Here is a 21,185-nt window from a genome sequence, read left to right as displayed (position 1 = left end):
TCTCCAGAGGATCTTCCGGACTCAGGGATCGAACTTGGATCTTGGATCTCCTGCATTAGATGAGGATTATTTACCATCTGAGCCACCAGAGAAGCCCCAAACTGCCATAAAATGACATCAATTTAAGCAGACAATCAAGATAAGGATTTTTTTTTTAATCTCAGTAAATGGCTATAAATAGAAATAAGGAGTCTTCCCAGGTGGCTCAATGGTAAAGAATCCAGTGCAGGAGACAAATAGAGATGCGATTTGATCCTTGGGTTGGAAAGGTCTCCCAGAGTAGAAAATGACCACCCACTCCAGTATTCTGGCCTGGAAAATCCCATGAACAGAGAAAATCTGGAATCTGGCAGGCTGCAGTCCATGGGTCACAAAGAGCTGGAGATAACTGAGTGACTGAGCATGCTGCTGCTGCTGCTGCTGTTGCTAAGTCGCTTCAATTGTGTCCAACTCTGTGCGACCCTAGGGACAACAGCTCGCCAGGTTCCTCTCTCCACGAGATTTTCTAGGCAAGAATATTGCAGTTGGTTGCCACTTTCTTCTCCAGTGATTGAGCAGGCACACATAGAAATAAGGAAAAAAAACATCTGAATTTGTTCCTACTGAGTTTCCTTTCCATGCAGCCAGAGCAAAAGACATGGTTGAGGCAATGTTAATCCAGAAAGTTTAATTTATTGTATACAATGACTAAAATTACAGATGTTCATAATGCAGCTTGTTGGAAAAAGGTGTTTGCTATGACCAGTGTGTTCTCTTGACAAAACTCTATTAGCCTTTGCCCTGCTTCATTCTGTACTCCAAGGCCAAGTTTGCCTGTTACTCTAGGTATTTCTTTACTTCCTACTTTTGTGTTCCAGTCCCCTGGGAAAGATTAAAGGTGGGAGGAGAAGGGGACGACAGAGGATGAGATAGTTGGATGGCATCATAGAGTTTGAGTAAGCTCCAGGAGTTGGTGATGGACAGGGAAGCCTGGCATGCTGCAGTCCATGGGGTCACAAAGAGTTTGAACACGACTAAGCAACTGAACTGAACTGAATGAAACTAGACTATAGTCCCTGAAACTTACAGAGAAGACAGATTCAATTAATTTCTTTGTATCTAAACCAATTTATTTCCTACAGATCTCAGAATTTGCTGTGAATTTCAAATTAAATCCCTTTCTCAAATTAAATCCCTTAGGAGGGAGCACCTAGAAAATAGACTATTACATACTTTGCACAAAGCTTTACCATTATTTAGAGGAAACAGTTCAAAAGCTGAGAAAATCGTAACAAAAATAAAGAACTATTATTGGCACTAGTAGAGATCAATATCAGTATAATGATTTTAATTTCTATATAGAGATTATACTACAGATGTTTACAGTGATTACACAATTGATTACAAAAAACAACTGTTATCAACTTTTTTAATTTTTGCAATGAAATTTTAAGATATTTTATTTTCCTTCATAATCTCTATAAGCAGAGATTTTCTTAAATTCTACTGTAAGATAAATATATGAAAATAGCATAGACAAAAATTAATGAGCTTAAATATTCTTTAAACTTACAATTTTAAAGGGTATTTTCTTCCTTTAAAATTAGCAGATTGACTGGTAATTTGAGCAAAGCAAAAGGAACATATTATGTTGAATAAAGAAATGTTGGACTTTTCAGTGAGTTGTTATATAGCCACATCAAATTTGAAATATTAACTTTAGAGAGCAAAAGAAAAATATTAGAAAATGTGGGTGAACATATTATCTTAACATAAGAATGTTTTAAAATGTATGTGCATTTAATTGAAGATTTATAAATGACACATTTCATAGCTTCTGTATTATAAATGCTATCAAAATACCAAAATCAGAAAATAATTTTAAACAAATTATGAATAATTTAATAACAGTATTTCAGATTAATTATGAAGATTAAAATGAACAAAATACAAGACATATAATTCATGTAATAAATAATTCAATAAATACATGAAAATTTATTCCATTCATAAATAATCATAGAAGTAAAAATTTTAAAAAAGAATATATTTCTATAATGATGACAAAGATGAAAGAATAGTAACCAACACTCATGAAAAATCAATTATGTTTTAATTGAACACATTGCTTAATCTATGAACCTCATGCTTTATGTTTCCACTTAATAATGATGTATATATCTTATTAGTTGAAACAAAGTGTAAAAAAAGCTATTAATTATAACCTAACAATTATTTGTTAATCTCTCTTCTTCATTATGGAAATTATTTTTATATACTCTACTCTCCTATTTTACTGTCTTTGATCTTTTGACTTATGTTTTCCTTTTGTGTTTCATATATTTTATATTTTTTCCTTATGTTCTGCTTTCATTTTTGCTGATTTATTACCAGGTGGAAAATCAAATTATAGTGAACAGAGGCCTACACATGGAAAGTTTTGCTAGCAAAAGAAAATTTTCTCAGAAATTAACATCTGGAAATAAATTTCATATTTTCATATAGAAATTACTAAAGACACAAGATTGTAATATATTTGTCAAAACTTGAAGATAGAAGCCATTAGCATGTTTACTTCTATTATAAAGGTTCTAATGTCTTTTTCAGCTTTAATGATATATAGTAAGCAAATAAAATCATAAGATGCTTTAAGTTTACATGTAAATAATATTGGATACATATACATTTTGATAGGATTCCACCCATCTAGTTAATTATTACACAATATATAATATGTATAATGTATGCTTAAAAGCATTTAAGTTCTATTCTTTTACTAAATATCAATATTGTTTTATTCCTAATAAATAATTATGGTTTTTATATCCCTTTTGTACATTTAAATGTCCCAATCTCTTCTAACATAATTATTTTCCCCCTTTTATATTACTGAACTTACATCAATATTGACATGTCTTTCTTCTTTTTTCCTCATGTGTAATGTATCTTTCCTTTTATGGTTATCTCCAAAATCACTACAGATGGTGACTGCAGCCATGAAATTAAAAGACGCTTACTCCTTGGAAGGAAAGTTATGACCAACCTAGAGAGCATATTCAAAAGCAGAGACATTACTTTGCCAACAAAGGTTCGTCTAGTCAAGGCTATGGTTTTTCCTGTGGTCATGTATGGATGTGAGAATTGGACTGTGAAGAAGGCTGAGCACCAAAGAATTGATGCTTTTGAACTGTAGTGTTGGAGAAGACTCTTGAGAGTCCCTTGGACTGCAAGGAGATCCAACCAGTCATCAGCCCTGGGATTTCTTTGGAAGTAATGATGCTAAAGCTGAAACTCCAGTACTTTGGCCACCTCATGCGAAGAGTTGACTCACTGGAAAAGACTGTGATGCTGGGAGGGATTGGGGCAGGAGGAGAAGGGGACGACAGAGGATGAGATGGCTGGATGGCATCACTGACTTGATGGACGTGAGTCTGAGTGAACTCCAGGAGTTGGTGATGGACAGGGAGGCCTGGCGAGCTGCTATTCATGGGGTCACAAAGAGTCGGACACGACTGAGCGACTGATCTGATCTGATGTTCTCTGTCACACACTTATCTCTGTCATTTGTAAACAGTATAGTTGTTCTTTGTTTTATATTGCAGTTTGAGAATATATGCCTTTAATTTGGTCTCATTTTCTTTAAGAGTTTTCCTGGTGGCTCAGTGCTAAAGAATCCACCCGCTCATGCAGGAGACAACGCCTCAATCCCTGGGTCAGGAAGGTGCTCTGGAGAAGGAAATGGCAACCCATTTTAGTATTCTTGCCTGAAGAATCCCATGGAGAGAGGAGCCTGGTGTGCTAGCATCCATGCCATCACAGAATTGAACACAGTAACTGAGCATTCACGTAGTTCCTTTAATGAAAGGAACACACATAGAAGCTGAAATTTAGAGCTAACTCCTCTTTCTCACCACCTTTCTCTTCTGCCACTGTCCCCTTGACTGCCCTATCTTTCCACTCCACTCATTGTCCTTATTCTATCAAATTCACTGTGTAACTTCCAACTTCAATGAAATACAAATCATTCCCAAATTTTATCTCTAGACTGCCCTTTTTCTGAAATCTGTCCTCTTAAAAACGTTTTTTTTTTTTTTAACATTTATATCTAAATTATGGCTGCAGTGAAGTGTGACTAAATCTTAATTAATTTATTCCTACATGCCATCCTAATCTACATTTCCACTGTTGCCTTGGTCATTTAACTTATTAAGCACCTCCCATCAATACATCAGTAGTTTTTTTGAATTAATTCTGGTTCTAGTCAAGCCTGTCTGTTCCACGGTAAAGACAAAGTGATCTTCACAAAACAAATTATCTAGTTACTTTCTCTGTTTTAAACACTTATAATTGAATCCAATTGCTATCAGGGTTAAATAAAAATTCTTAACTTTGCCACTATGCCTTGCTTACTCCTGTTGGCTAATCCTTCTCAGTGCATGCATACTAGTTCGCAACTGACTCTGTGCAACCCTATGGACTGTAGCCCACCAGGCTTCTATGTCCATGGGATTCTCCAGGCATGAGTATTGAAGTGGGTGGCCATGCCCTCCTCCAAGGGATCTTCCCCACCCAGGAATCAAATCAGCAAATAAGGTACAGATAGGTGAATTTTTACTCATTCTTTAGAACGTATTTTGCAGTTTGAACTCTTGGATTCCAATCCAAAACTAGGGTACAACTTTATGTTAATTTTATCTATTGACATATATTTGCCATTTATAGCATTTATAATCCCTGTATGTGTGCACACTCAGTCGTGTTCAATTCTTTATGATCCTATATCTGTACCCCACCAAACTACCCTGCCAATGGAATTTTCCAAGCAAGAACTAGAGTGGGTTGCCATTTCCTCCTCCAAAGAATCTTCCTGACACAGGGATAAAGTTCATGTCTTCTGCATCTCCTGCATTGGCAGGCAAATTCTTTACCACTGAGCCACTCTGCTAGATTTAAACACCTGAGGTGTTTATAAGAGCTCATATAGTAACTTACCTTCATGTTGGAAATACTGAAATTGGCTGTCTGGGTGATGTAAAGTCTCTCATCCTTTATCTTGGCCTATTTTATATAATGAAACTTAAGAAAAATTTTATTACAAACTTCAGTTCGGTTCAGTAAGTCATGTCTGACTCTTTGTGAACCCATGGACTGCAGCATGGCAGGCCTCCTGTCCATCACCAATTCCTGGAGCTTGCTCAAACTCATGTCCATTGTGTCAGGGATGCCATCCAACCATCTCATCCTCTGTTGTCACCTTCTCCTTCTGTCCTCAATCTTTTCCAGCATCAGGGTTTTTCCAATGAGTCAATTCTTCAGATCAGGTGACCAAAGTATTGGAACTTCAGCTTCAACATCAGTCCTTGCAATGAATATTCAGGACTGATTTCCTTTAGGATTGGTTGGTTTGATCTCCTTGCAGTCCAAGGCACTCTCAAGAATCTTCTTCAACACCACAGTTCAAAAACATCAATTCTTTTGTGCTTAGTTTTCTTTATGTTCCAACTCTCACATTAATACATGACTACTGAAAAAATCATAGCTTTGACTAGACAGACATTTGTCAGCAAAGTAATGTCTCTGCTTTTCAATATGCTATCTAGGTTGGTCATAGCTTTTCTTCCAAGGAGCAAGTATATTTTAATTTCATGGCTTCCGTCACCATTTGAGGTGATTTTCGAGCCCAAGAAAACAAAGTCTGTCACTGTTTCCAATTTTTCCCCATCTGTTTGCCATGAAGTGATGGGACTAGATGCCATGATCTTCATTTTTTTTAAATTTTATTTTATTTTTAAACTTTTCATAATTGTATTAGTTTTGCCAAATATCAAAATGAATCCGCCACAGGTATACATGTGTTCCCCATCCTGAACCCACCTCCCTCCTCCCTCCCTATACCATCCCTCTGGGTCATCCCAGTGCACTAGCCCCAAGCATCCAGTATCGTGCATTGAACCTGGACTGGCAACTCATTTCATACATGATATTTTACATGTTTCAATGCCATTCTCCCAAATCATCCCACCCTCTCCCTCTCCCACAGAGTCCAAAAGACTGTTCTATACATCAGTGTTTCTTTTGCTGTCTCGTACACAGGGTTATTGTTACCATCTTTCTAAATTCCATATATATGTGTTAGTATACTGCATTGGTATTTTTCTTTCTGGCATACTTCACTCTGTATAATAGGCTGCAGTTTCATCCACCTCATTAGAACTGATTCAAATGAATTCTTTTTAATGGCTGAGTAATACTCCATTGTGTATATGTACCACAGCTTTCTTATCCATTCATCTGCTGATGGGCATCTAGGTTGCTTCCATGTCCTGGCTATTATAAACAGTGCTGCGATGAACATTGGGGTACACGTGTCTCTTTCCCTTCTGGTTTCCTCAGTGTGTATGCCCAGCAGTGGTATTGCTGGATCATAAGGCAGTTCTATTTCCCGTTTTTTAAAGAATCTCCACACTGTTCTCCATAGTGGCTGTACTAGTTTGCATTCCCACCAACAGTGTAAGAGGGTTCCCTTTTCTCCACACCCTCTCCAGCATTTATTATTTGTAGACTTTTGGATTGCAGCCATTCTGACTGGTGTGAAATGGTACCTCATTGTGGTTTTGATTTGCATTTCTCTGATAATGAGTGATGTTGAGCATCTTTTCATGTGTTTGTTAGCCATCTGTATATCTTCTTTGGAGAAAAGTCTATTTAGTTCTTTGGCCCATTTTTTGATTGGGTCGTTTACTTTTCTGGAGTTGAGCTGTAGGAGTTGCTTGTATATTTTTGAGATTAGTTGTTTGTCAGTTGCTTCATTTGCTATTATTTTCTCCCATTCTGAAGGCTGTCTTTTCACCTTGCTAATAGTTTCCTTTGATGTGCAGAAGCTTTTAAGGTTAATTAGGTCCCATTTGTTTATTTTTGCTTTTATTTCCAATATTCTTGGAGGTGGGTCATAAAGGATCCTGCTGTGATATATGTCAGAGAGTGTTTTGCCTATGTTCTCCTCTAGGAGTTTTATAGTTTCTGGTCTTACATTGAGATCTTTAATCCATTTTGAGTTTATTTTTGTGTATGGTGTTAGAAAGTGTTCCAGTTTCATTCTTTTACAAGTGGTTGACCAGATTTCCCAGCACCACTTGTTAAAGAGATTGTCTTTAATCCATTGTATATTCTTGCCTCCTTTGTCAAAGATAAGGTGTCCATATGTGCATGGATTTATCTCTGGGCTTTCTATTTTGTTCCTTTGATCTATATTTCTGTCTTTGTGCCAGTACCATACTGTCTTGATAACTGTGGCTTTGTAGTAGAGCCTGAAGTCAGATAGGTTGATTCCTCCAGTTCCATTCTTCTCTCTCAAGATCGCTTTGGCTATTTGAGGTTTTTTGTATTTCCATACAAATTGTGAAATTGTTTGTTCTAGCTCTGTGAAGAATACTGTTGGTAGCTTGATAGGGATTGCATTGAATCTATAAATTGCTTTGGGTAGTATACTCATTTTCACTATATTGATTCTTCCAATCCATGAACATGGTATATTTCTCCATCTATTAGTGTCCTCTTTGATTTTTTTCACTAGTGTTTTACAGTTTTCTATGTATAGGTCTTTAGTTTCTTTAGGTAGATATATTCCCAAGTATTTTATTCTTTCCGTTGCAATGGTGAATGGAATTGTTTCCTTAATTTCTCTTTCAGTTTTCTCATTATTAGTGTATAGGAATGCAAGGGATTTCTGAATGTTGATTTTATATCCTGCAACTTTACTATAGTCATTGATTAGTTCTAGTAATTTTCTGGTGGAGTCTTTAGGGTTTTCTATGTAGAGGATCATGTCATCTGCAAACAGTGAGAGTTTTACTTCTTCTTTTCCAATTTGGATTCCTTTTATTTCTTTTTCTGCTCTGATTGCTGTGGCCAAAACTTCCAAAACTATGTTGAATAGTAATGGTGAAAGTGGGCACCCTTGTCTTGTTCCTGTCTTTAGAGGAAATGCTTTCAATTTTTCACCATTGAGGATAATGTTTGCTGTGGGTTTGTCATATATAGCTTTTATTATGTTGAGGTATGTTCCTTCTATTCCTGCTTTCTGGAGAGTTTTTATCATAAATGGATGTTGAATTTTGTCAAAGGCTTTCTCTGTATCTACTGAGATAATCATATGGTTTTTATTTTTCATTTTGTTAATGTGGTGTATAACATTGATTGATTTGTTGATATTGAAGAATCCTTGCATCCCTGGGATAAAGCCCACTTGGTCATGGTGTATGATCTTTTTAATGTGTTGTTGGATTCTGGTTGCTAGACTTTTGTTAAGGATTTTTGCATCTATGTTCATCAGTTATATTGGCCTGTAGTTTTCTTTTTTTGTGGCATCTTTGTTAAATTCCAACATATGGAGGCTAAACAACACGCTGCTGAATAACCAACAAATCACAAAAGAAATCAAGAAAGAAATCAAAATTTGCATAGAAACGAATGAAAATGAAAACACAACAACCCAAAACCTGTGGGACACGGTAAAAGCAGTCCTAAGGGGAAAGTTCATAGCAATACAGGCACACCTCAAGAAACAAGAAAAAAGTCAAGTAAATAACCTAACTCTACACCTAAGGCAACTAGAAAAGGAAGAAATGAAGAACCCCAGGGTTAGTAGAAGGAAAGAAATCTTAAAAATTAGAGCAGAAATAAATGCAAAAGAAACAAAAGAGACCATAGCAAAAATCAACAAAACCAAAAGCTGGTTCTTTGAAAGGATGAATAAAATTGACAACCCATTAGCCAGACTCATCAAGAAACAAAGGGAGAAAAATCAAATCAATAAAATTAGAAACGAAAATGGAGAGATCACAACAGACAACACAGAAATACAAAGGATCATAAGAGACTACTATCAATAATTATATGACAATAAAATGGACAATGTGGAAGAAATGGACAAATTCTTAGAAAAATACAACTTTCCCAAACTGGACCAGGAAGAAATAGAAAATCTTAACAGACCCATCACAAGCACGGAAATTGAAACTGTAATCAAAAATCTTCCAGCAAACAAAAGCCCAGGTCCAGACGGCTTCACATCTGAATTCTACCAAAAATTTAGAGAAGAGCTAACACCTATCCTGCTCAAACTCTTCCAGAAAATTGCAGAGGAAGGAAAACTTCCAAACTCATTCTATGAGGCCACCATCACCCTAATACCAAAACCTGACAAAGATGATCTTCATTTTTTGAATGTTGAGTTTTTAAACAACTTTTTCACTCTCCTCTTTCACTTTCACCAAGAGGCTTTTTAGTTCCTCTTCACTTTCTGTCATAAGGGTGGTGTCATCTGGGTATCTGAAGTTATTGATATTTCTCCTGACACTCTTGATTCTAGCTTCTGCTTCATCCAGTCCAGCATTTTGCATGATGCACTCTGCATATAACTTAAATAAGCAAGATGACAATAATCGGCTTTGAATACTCCTTTCCCAATTTGGAACCAGTCCATTGTCCCATGTCCTTTTTTTTTTTTTTTTTTTTTTTGTATTGTTCTTCTGTGAATTCTTGCCACCTCTTCTTAATATCTACTGCTTCTGTTAAGTCCATACCATTTCTGTCCTTTATTGTGCCTATCTTTGCATAAAATATTCCCTTGGTATATCTAATTTTTTTGAAAAGACCTCTAGTCTTTCCCATTCTATTGTTTTTCTCTATTTCTTTCCAATAATCTCTTAGGAAGGTTTTCTTATCTCTCCTTACTATTCTCCAAAACTCTGCATTCAGATGGATATATCTTTCCTTTTCTCCTTTGTCTTTTGCCTCTCTTCTTTGCTCAGCTATTTGTAAGTCTTCCTCAGACCACCATTTTGCCTTTTTGCATTTCTTCTTCTTGGGGATGATTTTGATCACTGCCTCCTGCACGATGTTACAAACATCTGTCTACATAGTTCTATAGGCACTCTAGCCATCAGATCAAATCCCTTGAGTCTATTTGTCACTTCCACTGTTTAATCATAAGGGATTTAAGTTAGGTTATATCTGAAGGGTCTAGTGGTTTTCCCTATTTTCTTCAAGTCTGAATTTGGCAATAAGAAGTTCATGATCTGAGGCACAGTCAGCTCCCAGTGTTGTTTTTGCTGACTCTATAGAGCTTCTGCATCTTATGCTGCAAAGAATACAATCAATCTGATTTCAGTATTGACCATCTGGTGATTTTCATGTGTAAAGTCTTCTCTTGTCTTGTTGGAAGAGGGTGTTTACCATGGCCAGTGTGTTCTCTTGGCAAAAATCTTTTAGCCTTTGCCCTGATTTATCTTGTTCTCTAAAGCCAAATTTGCCTGTTAATTTAGGTAACTTCCTAGACTTCCTTGACTTCCCACATTCCAGTCCCCTATCATGAAAAAGGCTTCTTTTATTGGTATTAGTTATAGAAGGTCTTGTAGGTCTTCACAGAACCATTCAACTTCAGCTTCTTTGGCATTAGTGGTTGGGGTGTAGACTTGGATTACTATGATATTGAATGGTTTTCTCTGGAAAAGAATAGAGATCATTCTGTCTTTTTTGAGATTGCAACCAAGCACTGCATTTTGGAGTCTTTTGTTGACTATGAGGGCTACTCCATTTCTTCTAAGGGATTCTTGCCCACAGTAGTAGATCTAATGATCATCTGAATTAAATTTGCCCATTCTGGTCCATTCCAATCAGTCACTGATTCCTAAAATGTTCATGTTCACTCTTAGCATCTCCTGTTTGACCTCTTCCGATTTACCTTGAATCATGGATCTAACATTCCAAGTTCCTATGCAATATTATTCTTTATAGCATCAAACTTTACTTCCATTACCAGGCACATTCACAATTGGGTGTTTTTAGTTTTTTTTTTTTTTTTTTTTGGCTCCCTCTCTTCATTATTTTTGGAGGTATTTCTCCACTCTTCTCCAGTAACATATTAGGTACCTGCCAACCTGGAGAGTGAAACTGCTGCACTCAATATGCCAACAAATTTGGAAAACTCAGCAGTGGCCACAGGACTGGAAAAGGTCAGTTTTCATTTCAATCCCAAAGAAAGGCAATGCCAAAGAATGCTCAAACTACTGCACATTTGCATTCATCTCACATGTTAGTAAAGTAAAGCTCAAAATTCTCCAAGCCAGGCTCTAGCAATACGTGAACTGTGAACTTCCAGATGTTCAAGCTGGTTTTAGAAAAGGCAGAGGAACCAAAGATCAAATTGCCAATATCTGCTGGATCATGGAAAAAGCAAGAGAGTTCCAGAAAAACATATATTTCTACTTTACTGACTATGCCAAAGCCTTTGACTGTATGGATCACAATAAACTGTGGAAAATTCTGAAAGAGGTGGGAATACCAGACCACCTGACCTGCCTCTTGAGAAACCTATATGCAGGTCAGGAAGCAACAGTTAGAACTGGACATGGAACAACAGACTGGTTCCAAATAGGAAAAGGAGTACCTCAAGGCTGTATATTGTCACCCTGCTTATTTAACTTCTATGCAGAGTATATCATGAGAAACGCTGGACTGGAGGAAGCACAAGCTGGAATCAAGATTGCCAGGAGAAATATCAATAACCTCAGATATGCAGATGACACCACTCTTATGGCAGAAAGTGAAGAGGAACTAAAAAGCCTCTTGATGAAAGTGAAAGTGGAGAGTGAAAAAGTTGGCTTAAAGCTCAACATTCAGAAAACGAATTTCATGGCATCTGGTCCCATCACTTCATGGGAAATAGATGGGGAAACAGTGGAAACAGTGCCAGACCTTATTTTTCTGGGCTCCAAAATCACTACAGATGGTGACTGCAGCCATGAAATTAAAACACGCTTCCTCCTTTGAAGAAAAGTTATGACTAACCTAGATAACATACTGAAAAGCAGAGACATTACTTGCCAACAAACGTCCATCTAGTCAAGGCTATGGTTTTTCCAGTGGTCATGTATGGATGTGAGAGTTGGACTGTGAAAAAAGCTGAGCGCCGAAGAATTGATGCTTTTGAACTGTGGTGTTAGAGAAGACTCTTGAGAGTCACTTGGACTGCAAGGAGATGTAACCAGTCCATTTTGAAGGAGATCAGTCCTGGGTGTTCTTTGGATGGAATAATGCTAAAGCTGAAACTCCAGTACTTTGGCCACTTCATGCGAAGAGTTAACTCATTGGAAAAGACTCTGATGCTGGGAGGGATTGGGGGCCGGAGGAGAAGGGAATGACAGAGGATGAGATGGCTGGATGGCATCACTGGCTCGATGGATGTGAGTTTGAGTGAACTCCAGGAGTTGGTGATGGGCAGAGAGGCCTGGCGTGCTGTTATTCATGGGGTCGCAAAGAGTCGGACACGACTGAGCGACTGAACTAAACTGAACCTGGGGAGTTTATCTTTCAGGGTCATATCTTTTTGCCTATGCATACTATTCATGGGTTTCTCAAGACAACAATGCTAAAGTGGTTTGCCATTCCCTTCTCCAGTATTAGAAACTTAGTTGCAATAAATAGTGTTAGAGTGCTGTTACTCTTGACATGTGATTATCATAGAGTGAAACCTTTTAAACTCTGCAATATTGCTTTGAAGAGTTTGCTATATGGCTGTTTATTGTTATTTGTTAATGGAAAAATCATACAGCACCATGATGTATGTTTTAAAGATAGTTTTTAAGGAAACAATGAGACAAGGGGCATTGTTTTCATAAGGGATTGATTAGCAGACAATTTGATTTGGCTACATACAGGAGTGTGGCCTGCAGATGAGAGCTACATGGAAATGATAATATCTAATTATTTATCATTTAAATTTTTTGGTAATATAATTGGCAGCAATGTATTTGAGCCTTCAAAATCACCACATATGTTCATTAACACATTTTGAGACTCCATCCATGTTTCTAGGTCCTCTAAAAGAAGTGAATGACTTTCACAGGATATAAGGTTATTTTCTAGCATAGGGGAAGATCTGAAAAAAACTCCACTATAAAAATTAAAGATAGCAATTCCATACTCCCAATATTTCATATTTTATGGCATTACTGTTTGTGTTTGGGGAAGACTGAAAATCTATTTTTATTATGGTTTCTGAGATGGCACTTGAATTTAAGCCCCATTTTCCATGGCTTATAGCTTTTCCACTGAGTACCTTTGGGGATAAACTTCATCATGCTGGTTTTTAACCTAAAATGAAATAATTCAGGAAGTTTGAAGGAAATGCCTTTCCTCATTTTTGATTTAAGTAACCACAGGGAAATTCTTTTTTGGTGTTCAAAAATATTAACCAGTTTCTATTATTGAATAATTCATAAGGACTTGTGATTTTGACTACACATGTTTATAATGTAATTATGTTCTGTAAAAGACACATAACTGTTTAAAATCACTTATACAAAATAATGAAATATAATCTATATGGTAAACATAATACAGCTCTCTATGATCTTCCAAGTCCATCAGAAGTTCTGAAATATAGGCTTTATGGAAATGACTGCTGTATTGAATCAATATGGAAAAACCATATTGGCAGGAATGACTAACTACTTAATAAAGAGCCAGGATTTCGTGGTTATTTAAATGGTGTCTCAGTGGTTTATACCAACTGTCAAAATTTCCCATTCCTTCATTTTAAATGTGTATGAAAATAAAGTGAAAGTGAAAGTTTCTCAGTCATGTCTGACTCTTTGCGACCCCATGGACTATACACAGTCCACAGAATTCTCCAGGCCAGATTATTGGGGTGAGTAGCCTTTCCCTTCTCCAGGGGATCTTCCCAACCCAGAGACTGAATCCAAGTTTCCCTCATTGCAGGCAGATTCTTCACCAGCTGAGCCACAAGGGAAGTCTGATATATAAGGCTATTTTTAAATATCCATTTGTACAAAATCAAAATTTGAAAGAGTAGTAAAGTGAAAAGTCATAAAGGATAAAAATGGCCAAGACTCATGTAAGGAAATACTTATACTCTATATAAGTATATACTTATAATTCCCAACAAAACCATTAATTAATAAAAACACTACCTTTCTAGAAGTCCTCAATTAATATTATAGTTAGCAATAATTGATTACAGACATTATCCACTTAAGAAAAAAAGAAATAATTTTAATCAGAGACAGGACAGTCCAACTACAGATAAACCGTATTTGTGTCTTCATTAAACACACACACACACACACACACAATATATATATATATATATATATATATATATATATATATATATATATATACCTATATATACCTACCTATATATCTATATGTAGCTAAAATATATTGTATACATGAAATTAATAAACAATTAAGGATCTTCTGATTGGAAGGACTTATCCTGAAGCTAAAGCTCCAATACTTTGGCCACCTGATGCAAAACCTGACTCATTAGAAAAGCCCTTGATGCTGGAAAGATTGAAGGCAGGAGGAGAAGGTGACAACAGAGGACAAATGGTTGGATGGCATCACTGACTTAATGGGCATGAGTTTGAGCAAGCTCTGGGAGAAGGTGAAGGACAAGGAAGCCTGGTGTGTTGCAGTCCAAGGGGCTGCCAAGAGTCAGACATGACTGAGGGACTGAACAGCAACAAGAGGGAATGTATACAGAGTTAAATATAGATGTATATATGTTTTAGTTTTGCCTAATTCTATTTTATACATTTTTTTTTAATTTCTGGAAAAATATATTCAATTGGGTTAATTTAGTGATAGTTACTTTAAAAAAATCCAGTATTTAATAACTTTCCTAATCATATTGCTAAGGAAGCACACACACACACATACACACACATATTTTTATAAATTCACAATTGATTTATTTATTTTTATTATACATATTTTCTCAAAGTTATTTTTATAAAGAAAGGTAAGTTTTTGAGAAGGTATTTTCATCTGAAATTATTTTGCCTTGTATATACTATACTGGAGGAGAAGATACGTAATGAAAATTCATAAACAGCTAATAACAGAAAGTGAAAAGGATAAGTGTTTTTGGAGCCAATGAAATAAGAAAATGAGTCACTTTAAGTACAGAGAAACTTTAGTACTTAATCTTACAGAATTAATGGAGACTTATAATGTAGAAAATGGAGGAAGTCACTGTTTTTGTCTAGCCTGTTCACTGTAGCAAATAATCAAACAATATTTCTGATCTCTTTTTCTTTCTTTTTTTAAAGAGCTTACAGAATGCAATATTTCCAGGTAATCTCCTACCCAAGAACTAACCAGATACAACCCTGCTTAACTTCCAAGATTAGACAAGATTGTGTGTGTTCAGACTTGTGCAGCTGCAGACTTATGAAGTTTGTTTTTAATGGATGCTTATGCACATATTATTAAATCAGAGTGAAGAAAGGGAGAAAATTGGTAATATTGTCCCTGGACTCTGAATTGGGTCATTTCTAGATTTTAACTCAAGTTCCTTTTCTTTGTGACTGACTACAAGGATGCAATTAAATACTTTAATCATGTTTTTCCTACTTAAGGGATTTACTTTCAAAATTCCAATTTTACTTTGAAATACCTTACTGAATGGTTTTCCCTTAAAACTGATTAAAATATATTTTAAAAGACTGAAAATTTGAGCCTACCTCTGCATAATTAATTCCCTTTGCTATTCAGTAGCCTCTTGCATTTGTGTCATCATTATCATTATATGGCAATTTTTGGCTCATACTGGCAAATTGCATTTATTGACATTCAGCAATGTCCAGGTCTTGCTCAATATGAACTGCCAAAACTTTTATGATCTGAAGCAAAGTAACTGACACTGCCCACGTGCCATATATGACTGTAAATTGGCCATATTTCAGTCTACTCAAAGTAGACCATGAGGAATACTACTAGAATTTAGGAGACTAAGTTATATGATACTCTGTATTATGATACTCTGTAGTGGTGGCAGTGAGGAAGGCTGACTGTTTCCAATGCCTCTGAGAAACTCTCAGAATAAGCTCTGAGATTTAAGGTGTCAGCTCAAAATATTGCTGATGGCCTTAAAAACATATTTAACTTTGGTATCTGCAGGGCTGGCGGAGTTAATAATCAGTTAACTTCATGGCTTCTGTAAAACTGTCAAGGGAATGTCACAGGATTTATTAGGAAGGAAAAGGACTCTGTAAAATTAGGTGAAAAAAAATATGTGTGTTCTTTGGTGAATCTGTTAACTCTAATACACACATGACGCTGAACTGCCTTTGTTGGGGAAGAAGCTCAGCTGCCTTCATGAGGCTACAGAAGTAGCTGCTTAGTCTCTGGATTAGATGTTTTAGTTGTTGTCATTGCTTAATCCCTTGGTTGGGAAGATCCTCTGGAGCAGGAAATGGCAACTCACTACAGTATTCTTGCCTGGAAAATTCCATGGGTAGAGACGCTTGGTTGGCTACAGTCCATGGGGTCACAAATAGCCGGCCATGACTGAATACACACACACATTGTTTTCCAGACAGGCCATGAGGGAGAATTGGGAATCACCAAATGCCTTTCTTGCAGAAAGGGGTGTTTCCTTTCTCTAAACCTGCTCCACAAAGAGATTTCTCTGTTCTCTCTGATCCTGCTTCCAGTCATTCTCATGAATACCTGATGAGAGAAAAGGATAATAGTCCTTGTTCAGTTCTTCAGTTGCTCAATTATGTCCGACTCTTTGTGACTCCATGGACTGCAGCACACCAGGCCTCCCTGTCCATCATCAACTCCCAAAGTTTACTCAAACTCATGTCCATTGAGTCGGTGATGCCATCCAACCATCTCATCCTCTGTTGTCCCCTTCTTCTCCTGCCCTCAATCTTTCCCAGCATCAGGGTCTTTTCAAATGAGTCAGTTCTTCCCATCAGGTGGCCAAAGTATTGGAGTTTCAGCTTCAACACCAGTCACTCCAATGAACACCCAGGACTGATCTCCTTTAGGATGGACTGGTTGGATCTCCTTCCAGTCCAGGGGAGAAGACTCTCAAGAGTCTTCTCCAACACCACAGTTCAAAAGCATCAATTCTTCAGCTCTCAGCTTTCTTTATAGTTCAACTCTCACATCCATACATGACTACTGGAAAAACCATAGCTTTGACTAGACAGACCTTTGTTGGCAAAGTAATATCTCTGCTTTTTAATATGATGTCTAGTAGCCATTTTTTCTTGTGTTTATACTTCCAAGGAGTTCCATATCCTGATGTTCATTCAGTCAGCTTTTTGCAGTTTCTAAGATAAAATCGTACAAGTAATAGTAAACCAATAATTGCTCCATGTAGGGAAGACTTTGAATTCTGCATTTCCTTATAGACACCTATTTTCCTTAGATTTCTCATTTTCTGGTTGCCTTGTGACCTAGGCTTTTAAGTCTCATGAATTCAAGGTAATTTGTTATATTAGAAATTATCTATTTTTTTGATTTGGTTTATTTTTACCAACTTTATTGGTATATAATTGGCAAAATTGTGTATGCTTAAAGTATATAACATGATGATTTTATATATGATTTTATATATTTGGAGATGATTGCCACAATCAGGCTATCACCTCACATAGTTGCATTTTATATAGTTAGAACAATTAAGATATGCTTTCTTAGCAAATTTCAAATATACAGTACAGTATTATTAACTCTAATCACCATGTTTTACATTATGTCTAGAACTCACCCATCTTATAATTCAATGTTCGTGCACTTTGACTAATATGTCCCATTTTTCCATCCCTTGGCCCCTGGTAACAATTGTTCTACTCTCTAGCTCCATGAATTTAACTTTTTTAGATTCCACATAGAAGTGAGAATCATACTGTTCAGTTTAGTTCAGTCACTCAGTCATGTGCGACTCTTTGTGACCCCATGGACTGCAGCGTAACAGGCTTCCCTGTCCATTCCTGGAGCTTGCTCAAATTCATGTTCATTGAGTCAGTGATGCCATCCAACCATGTTATCCTCTGTCATCCCCTTCTCCTCCTGCCTTCAATCTTTCCCAGCATCAGGGTCTTTTCCAGTGAGTCAGTATATATTTCTTTAATATCAGAATTATTTCACTTAACATAATCCCTCCAATTTGATCCATGCTGTTGAAAATTGCAGAATTTTCTTTTGTGTTAAGAGTGGAAATGATGATACTGATGCTTCCAGAGTCTACATGTCTGCATTCTAAGCAGAGCCTGGCAAATTTTTATTTTTAAATGTTAAATCTCCTTTGCACTCCTGGAACAGTTCAATTTATATATTTGACAGTTATTAATATTTTGTTTAAGATTTTTCTTCCATCATTATTAGATATGTTTTTTTTAATGTTTCATTCTTAAATAAAGTTTTTAGATTTTGATATAAAGGTTTTGATCACTTCACAGAGTGAAATATAATGCTTTTCATTTTTATGTTTCCTGAAATACAGAAAATAGAAAAAAGATATTTTGCTATTGGAGGAGGTTGTGGAGAGGATGTGACAACCTGTTGACTTGTGAGCTGGATCTATCCAGAAGCTCCCCACCACTACCCTTGTTCTTTTAATGTAAGGTCACTCAACATGGCCAAAGTTAAAGCCATTTCAAGGAAGTAGCCTTAAGAAAGTAATGTGCCATTGAGACCATATGGACTGTATGTGACTGAACCTGGTTTAGGCCTCAATAAAAATATTTAAGATTCCGGTGGGCGGGTGCAGAGAATGACTGATCTTGTGGCTACCCAAGAAAAACTTCCTGTGTAAGTATCCTTGCTAGTTGAAACTGCTACATAGTAAACTGGAGTGATCCATCTCTTTTTCAATCTCCTTTTGTCTCATTTCAGTCTCTCTTGGAGAAGGCAATGGCACCCCACTCCAGTACTCTTGCCTGGAAAATCCCATGGGCAGAAGAGCCTGGTAGGCCGCAGTCCATGGGGTTGCTCAGAGTCAGACACGACTGAGCGACTTCACTTTCACTTTCATGCATTGGAGAAGGAAATGGCAACCCGCTCCAGTGTTCTTGCCTGGAGAATCCCAGGGATGGGGGAGCCTGGTGGTCGCTGTCTATGGGGTCGCACAGAGTCTGACACGACTGAAGTGACTTAGCCATTTGAGTCTGGAGGCCAAACTGATATTTGTCCTCATTAAAAAATGCATAGAGTAATGCTTAGAACATCTACAAGTTTAAAACAATGAATCCTTTTGAGCCAGAAATGTTCATCAAAACAACTTTTATTTAATAGTTTTTGGAATATAAAGTTCTCTTTTTCTTTTTTATATCACTGTCAAATTATATTTTTCTAGGAATCTGTTCAGCCATTTCATTTATGGTGCCAAGTTTATCAGTTTAAAATTTTGCATAATAACTTTACTTGTTAACATTGTAACTATTAGTCATGGTTTCTTTTACATGCTTATATAAATAATTTTCTGTTTTTTCTTCCTCATCAGTCTGTCTTGCATTATCAACTTTAAATATTTAATATTTAAAATATTTATTTTATATTTAAAATATTCTTTATTGTACTATTTTCCAATTTTATTGATTTTTGCCCTTTACTGTTTTTTTGCCCTTTGTTGATTTTACTCTTTACCAATTTTTGCTCTTTATTCACTTCCTTCTATGATTTGACATTGACTTACTGTGCTTTTCCTAGCCTCATGCAATAGAAGCCTATTTCATTAGTTTTTAGAGTTTCCTCTATTTTAATATTGCTTTGACTAGTTGTCTACCCTCCAGACTCATATGTTGAAGCCCTAAGCCCAAGGTATGGTATTTGGAATGGCACCTTGGGTTTAGATGAGATTGTGAAGATACACCCCTCATGACAAGATTAGTGCCTTTATAAAAGACACCAGAGTTTGCTTCCTCTTTCTCTACACCATGAGAGGAACCAGCAAAAATGTAGCCATGAACAAGTCATGAAGAGAGTTCTCATAAGTCAACTGATATCTTGTTCTTCCTAACTTCCAGACTGTGAAAAATAAATTCCTATTGTTCAATTCACCAGTCTATTGGGATTAGTAATACAGTACTAGCTAATACAAATATATGCCCATAAATCAGTAAACTTATTTTTAAGTAATGTTAAATACATTTGACAAGGATTTATATGATATATCATTTTTTCATTCACATAGCAATGTTTCTAGTTTCTATTTTCATGCATTCATTGTCAGATGTTATTTTAAAGGGTGTTTCCTGAAGACTGGATTTCTCTATAACTCTGTCAGTTAAAACCATTTGAAGGCACGCTGTTGTATGTATCTATATTTACAATTGTGAAGTGTTTCTACTGAGCTGAAGACATACTGTCTCGGTTAACACGGTGTGATTTTTTTAGCATAAAAAATTATTACGCCAAATATCACTATATTTACAGCAACTCTGTTTTTGGTTGTGAAGTTTGGACAGTGAAGTCTTTCTCCATCCTTTCAATTTTTTTTTCCATATGTCTCTTGTGTAAAGCAAATATAAGGGTTTTGTATTTTAGCCACCTGATCATTTTTGTCTTTTATTTGAATATTTATTCTAACATATTTTGTGTAATTACTGATACTTATACTTCACTTTACATCTACTATAACAGTAGTAATTTATTATGAATAGCCAGTCATTTGTATTGAAAATTCTGTTCTTTTTGTTCCTTTGAATTCATTAACCCTTCCCTTTTATAATGGGCTTCCGTGAGAGCTCAGTTGGTAAAGAATCCACCTGCAATGCAGGAGAAACCAGTTCGATTCCTGAGTCATGAAGATCCACTGGAGAAGGGATTGGCTACCCACTCCAGTATTCTTGGGCTTCCCTGGTGGCTCAGCTGGTAAAGATCCACCTGCAATATGGGAGACCTGGTTTGGATCCCTGGGTGAGGAACATCCTACAGAGAAGGGAACGGCTACTCACTCCAGTATTCTGGCCTGGAGAATTCCATGGACTGTATATCCACGGGGTCGCAAAGAGTCATACATGACTGAGCAACTTTCACTTTCATGGATCCTAAAGTTTTAAACTTACCTAATTCCATTTAGGTGCTTGGAACATTTGGCTTAGAACAATTGAGAGAGGAGATTATATGCTACTTAGTAGGAAAACAAAAGTAGTATAAATGACTCATTGTTGCTATTTAAAAATGTACTATACATTATTTGTGTTTTCTTTAATTAAGAAACTAAACAGCAAAATGAACAGTATTCAGAAAGAATCACTTGAAAAGTTCTCTCATCTGTTAAAATACTGAACATTGGCATTCTAGGAATCAGCAAACTAAGATGGACTGGAGTGGGTGAATTTAATTCAAATGACCATTATATCTACTTCTGTGGGAAA

Source organism: Bos mutus, chromosome 20 (genome assembly GCF_027580195.1).
Source record: "Bos mutus isolate GX-2022 chromosome 20, NWIPB_WYAK_1.1, whole genome shotgun sequence".
Taxonomy (NCBI): Eukaryota; Metazoa; Chordata; class Mammalia; order Artiodactyla; family Bovidae; genus Bos; species Bos mutus.
Note: the sequence above shows the minus strand (reverse complement) of the source record.